The sequence below is a fragment of the Carlito syrichta genome, unplaced genomic scaffold (assembly GCF_000164805.1).
Source record: "Carlito syrichta isolate Samal-C Ts95f unplaced genomic scaffold, Tarsius_syrichta-2.0.1 Scaffold303376, whole genome shotgun sequence".
Taxonomy (NCBI): Eukaryota; Metazoa; Chordata; class Mammalia; order Primates; family Tarsiidae; genus Carlito; species Carlito syrichta.
The window spans coordinates 108,610-114,396 of NW_007247472.1; positions in this window are offsets into that span (position 1 = coordinate 108,610).

Consider the following 5,787-nt stretch of genomic DNA (forward strand, 5'->3'; position numbering starts at 1 on the left):
CCACTGCACTGCAGTCTGGGTGACAGAGTGAGACTCCAACTCAAAAAAAAAAAAAAATCACCTCTGAGAGGAAATGTGAGGGAGAGTTAAATGAGATATATGTAAAATACCTGGCACGATGCTAAGCACAGAACACCTGCTCAATAAATGCTAACTACAGTCACTCAGATTTTCCTTCTTTCACTTTTAGATCCCACAGTCAACTCATTGCCTTTGATTTCCTGGCTGCTTTCGCGTTAGGATAGGCAGCACAGATGAAGTGGACAGGGTTCCAAAAAGTTCAAGGATTCAGTCTGCCAGGTAGCAAGGGGCTCCAAGACAAGCCTGGCCTTCGGCCCACTTTTTCACACCTCTTTTTATCTTTCCCTATAGCTCCAGGCAGGCCCGGAGTAGAAGGGATAATGACACCCTGCAGGAAAGGGAGGAGCCAGGCAACTGTTAAAGGTAGGCCTGGGAGCTGGGAGGAGGCCTAGGGCAACCATGATACTTAACCCTGACTGGGTTGTTCCAAGAAACTTGCTTCATGTCTACAAGCAGCCACTTTTCCCCATGGACTATCTTGTAATAAATTTGGCTATTTTCTGATATCAGAATATGTAATGTAAATGCAAAATATAATTCAGTATGTAGTAAAAACCAAGCAGTTAGAGAAGCTAACTAGAGACATACTAGAGACATCCCAGAGACATCCTCCAGTCTTTGAGAGAGAGAACTAGGGAACTCATCTGCCCCTCCCAGGCCCCATTTTTCTGCTGCCCTGGCTCTGTTGCTGCACACTGGGCACCAGTGAGAGGAGGTCCCTATAAGCTATGTGTGCCTTCTCCGCCACCAAAAAGCTACTCTGCTAGGCCTGACCTTGCCCAAGTGTGACTGTTCCTAGAAGAGTCCCCTCCTACAGGGTCTCCAAATATATATATCACATATGTAATTTATGCTACACATATATGCAATATAATCTACATATACTAATTATGTGCCAGCATGTAACATATGTATTATCATATGCTATAACATAAACATAAGATATATTTTAGCAAGTAGTAAAAAATCAAGTAGTTAGAGATTCTATGCTAACCAGGATTACAGCCATGAGCCACCATGCCCGGCCAAAAAATATATATTTCTCATTATAAATCACAATATCGCAGTAGGTTATAATTTATATACATATATACACATATCATATATATAATATAGAGCATATATTATGAAATATACATATATTTAGGACCTAGTTAGCATCTCTACTTGGTTTTTAGCACACACTGAATTTTATTTGGCAAGACTAACCTTCTACCTACCTAGGGCCATGAGTCCCAACTCTTATTTTTCTAAGTACATCAGTTGGGCCACCATCTGCTCTGTTAGCTACAGCCAATGTAACCCTGGGGCCTCCTGTCTCCCTGCCAAATGCCTGTGAACCCAGAGACGTACTCTAATCTTGGGAAAGAGAACTAGGGAACTCATCTGCTCCTCCCAGGTCAAGTTTTTCTGCTGCCCTGGCTCTGTTGCTGCCACACCAGGCATCAGGGAGAGGAGGTCCCTATAAGCTTTGTGTGCCTTCTCCACCACCAGAAGGCTGCTCTGCCAAGACTGACCTTGCCCAAGTGTGATTGTTTCTAGAAGAGTCCCCTCCTACAGAGTCACAGCGGCCCTGGGCGCATCAGACTTGAATACTAATTCACAGCCACTTGCTGTAGAAGAGCTCACAAAGAAAACCAAGAAAACCCCAATAAGAATAATGGTTGGCATTTGCTGACTTACTGGGTACCAGGCACCCTGAAAAATACCTTAAATACGTTATCACATTGAACTTCATCACCTCAACCCTTCTACAAAGTAGGCATTTTTCCCTGACTTGAATCCTGCCCTTTGAGTGAGTTCCTCTTGGAAGATCTTAATTCATGTTTTTAAAATAATCAATTAATTAACATTTATATCATACTTACAATGTGGCAGACACCGCTGTGAGCAGCTTTACAAACATTAATTCACTTAACCCTCATCACAGCCCTGTGAGGTATGTACCATTATTATTCTCACTTACATGAGGCCCCCAGCAATGAGCTCAAGGTTGGGCAGCTAGTAAGTGGCTGCGCTGGGATGCCTGTTCCTGCCATTGGAACCCTAATGGAGGCAGCCAAAGTGGGAACATGAAATATATCAGCAAGGGTGTGGGAAAATAGGCGCTCTCTGGCATTACTCATGGAAGGGTAAATTTGGAAAGCAATATGACAATATTGAACACAACTGAAGATGCACATCGAGTAGCTCCTTTGACCTTGATATTCCTCCTCTAGAAATTATTCACAGACATATTGTTTACATGCTGGTGAAAAGACATATGGACAAGGCATTTCATTGCACCATGTTTGTATCGATAAAGACTAGAAGAAACCAGAATAACAATTAACAGAATACCAGTTAAATGAATGATAATACAGCCATACTCTGGAATACCATAAAGCTGTGAAGATAAATGAGGGAACTCTATTGGCACTGATGTACAAAGTCCTCTAAGATGTATTTCTAGTGAGAAAAACAAAGCACAGGGCATATGTGTGCTTAGCAGCTAATATCCGTGCCAAAGGACAGGATTCTGCCAGGAAGGATAAGCACTTTCCCCCATCTATCCCCATATGAATTTGGTGATGTCAACCAAACTCAATTTGTTCCCATATCAGCATATGAATTGGTGGGGGGGATACAGTTCAGTTTACAGTGGGGTTTTAGTTTTCCTGCTCTGGTGCACATTCTCCCACCCACAATCCCCTTTCTGGTCCTATGACTGCACCCAGAACCAGGGGGGGACAGAGAGAGAGAGAAAAACAGCAATGGTGAGCCACCCCCTCCCCCTCCCTCACCCTCCTGGACCATAGCTTCTCCTGTTAGAGATAAATATCCCTCCTCAATTGTAAGTACCTGCCCACTTGCTGCTGCCACCAACACCATGATGTTGCCTGCACGTAGGGAAAAACAGCAAAAAAGAAAAACAAAATAGGATACTCTTCTCTTCCACCTCCCCAAATGCGGCATGTGTGGATGCGGACGGACACACACACACACACACACACACACATACACACACACACTTCAGAAAGAGAGGACTTCTTTTGGAACTCTTCCTTTCTGCACTAATGCATGCTTCTGAGTTTCCGGCCGCTGTCGTTGAGTCCAGGCTGGGCAATATTGAAGGAAAAATAAGTGCAAACTCCCTACCCACCACTTTGTTGGAACTTGGAATTCTGGTCTCTTTCCCCAGTCCACCTGCTACCTTTTGCTTTCCAGAGTCCTTAGCTGCTCCACGTGTTCTGAAAGGATCTGTACTCGCAGTCAGTATGACCAGAAAGTACTGAGCAGACCAGGGAGATGAGGAAGGTCACGAGAGCCATCCCAGAGAGCTGTGTGTGAACCTGGGTTCAACCTGTGCTTACATGTATGGATCTCATCTTAAACAGAACACCACAGGATTTGTGGAACTGAGCTACGAGCTAGCCCTCCGCCCAGGTCCCTGACTGACCACTGGGGGGCACATATGCGGATGAACTAGCACTGCAAATGCTTTCAAAACTTACTGACTTTGGAGCCACAGCCCACAGAGAGCAGGCTGAAACTTGTGACCTAAATTGGATTGCCTGCTAAAATGTAAAATATCTATATTATATTGACTGACAAAGAAATAGAGAGAAAAAACTACAAGTTACTAAATACAGGAATGAAAGAGGGAATATCACTACAGATCCTATCCCCCAGAACTTCAAAAGGTTCATAAGTCAATATTATGAACAAACCAAGGCATACAAACTTGGCAACTTAGATGAAATGGAATAATTCCTTGAAAGATACAAATGACCACAATTTGCCCAAGAACAAGTAGGTACCCCCAAAGAGTCCTATATCTACTAAGGAAATTGAATTTGTTGCTAAAACCCTCGAAAAATAAATCTCAAGATAGTTTCACTTGCAAATTCTAACCACTTAGCTCCAGTCAGGATGACCATCATCAATAACTCAAAAAACAACAGATGATGGAGAGGACACAGGGTAAAGGGAACACTTCTACACTGTTGGTGGGAGTGTAAACTAGTACAGCCTCTATGGAAAACAGATCTAAAGATCGACCTTCCATACAACCCCGCAATCCCCCTACTGGGAATATACCCAGAGGAACACAAATCACTCTCTGAAAAAGATACCTGCACACATATGTTTATTGCGGCATTGTTCACAATAGCAACAACAGGAAACCAACCATGCTGCCCATTGAAAGAGGACTGGATTAAAAATATGTGGTACACATACATGATGGAATATTAGGCAGCCATAAAGAAAGACAAAATCATGAACTTCACAACAACCTGAATGGACTTAGAGTCTATAATACTGAGCAATCTATCACAAAAACAAAGAACTGAGTATCACATGTTCTCACTCATAAGCAGACCTTGAACAATTATCGTAATATAAGAAAAAAATCGGAAGTAGCAGGAAACTGACGGGAATGCAGGGGTGGTGGGGCCAGGGGGGCGAATGGGATGCAGGATTGGCAGTAGTGGGAATCTGCCGGGGAGGGGGAACCCACCTCATCAACAAGGGTACCTGCATAATGAACATTTATATACCTAACCCTGAATTGTACCCCACATCTTTAAAATAAAAAAATTAAAAGTAAAAAAAAAAAAATTCCTTACCACTTCATTGTCAAAGAAAACTTGGAAACCAAATGATTCAACAAAATAAAGACATAGATTTTATCACATAAAAAAATTCTAACAAACATTTAAAGAAGAAATAACATCAATTCTACACAATTGTGTGCAGAAAATAGAGAGAACACTTCCCAATTCATTTTATGAGACCAACATTACCCTGACACCAAAATCAGACAAGACAATACAAGAAAACTATAGACCAATTATGTTTCATGAACATAGACACAAATCTCAACAAAATATTAGCAAATTAAATCCAACAATATGTGTTTGTGTGTGTGCATGTCTTACCATGACAAAGTGGACTTTATACTAAGAATTCAATGATGTTTCAATATTTGAAAGTCAGTTAATGTAACTTACTGTGTTAACAGACCAAATAAGAAAAAAAGCACACGATCAAATAAATGGATGCAGAAGAGCATCTGACAAAATTCAATAGCTATTCATGATCCCAAAACTCAGCAAACTAGGTACAGAAGGGAACTTTAGCCTGAATAAAAAACTAAAACGGCTCATTTTCCCCATTTGCTTCTACAAAATAAGTAAATTTATAAACTAAAACAAAGATCTCATAATAGTGAAAGATTGAATGCTTTCCCTCTGAGATCAATAATAAGGTAAAGATGTTCAATTTCACCACTCCTATTCAATTTCATACTAGAAGGCCATCAATAAGAAAAACAAAGGGCATACATTTTAGAAAGAAAGAAACATTATCTTTTGCAGACAAGATAATTGTGTATGTAGACAATTCCATGGCATCTAGAAAAAATCTCATAGAAATAATAAATGAGCCTAGAAATGTCAATATATGAAAATCAATTGTATTTCCACACACTAGCAGTAAATAATCGCAAATTGAAAAAAAATGTTTAATAGTATTTACAATAGCTTAAAAATATGTAGGCATAAATCTAATAAAATATGTGCAGGATCTGTATGCTGAAAATTACAAAACACTGGTAAATGAAATCAAAGACCTAAGTCAATGGAGAGACGTGCTACACTCATGGAGTAGAAGATTCAATATCATTAGGATGTCAATTCTTCCAAAATATTTATAGACTTAACA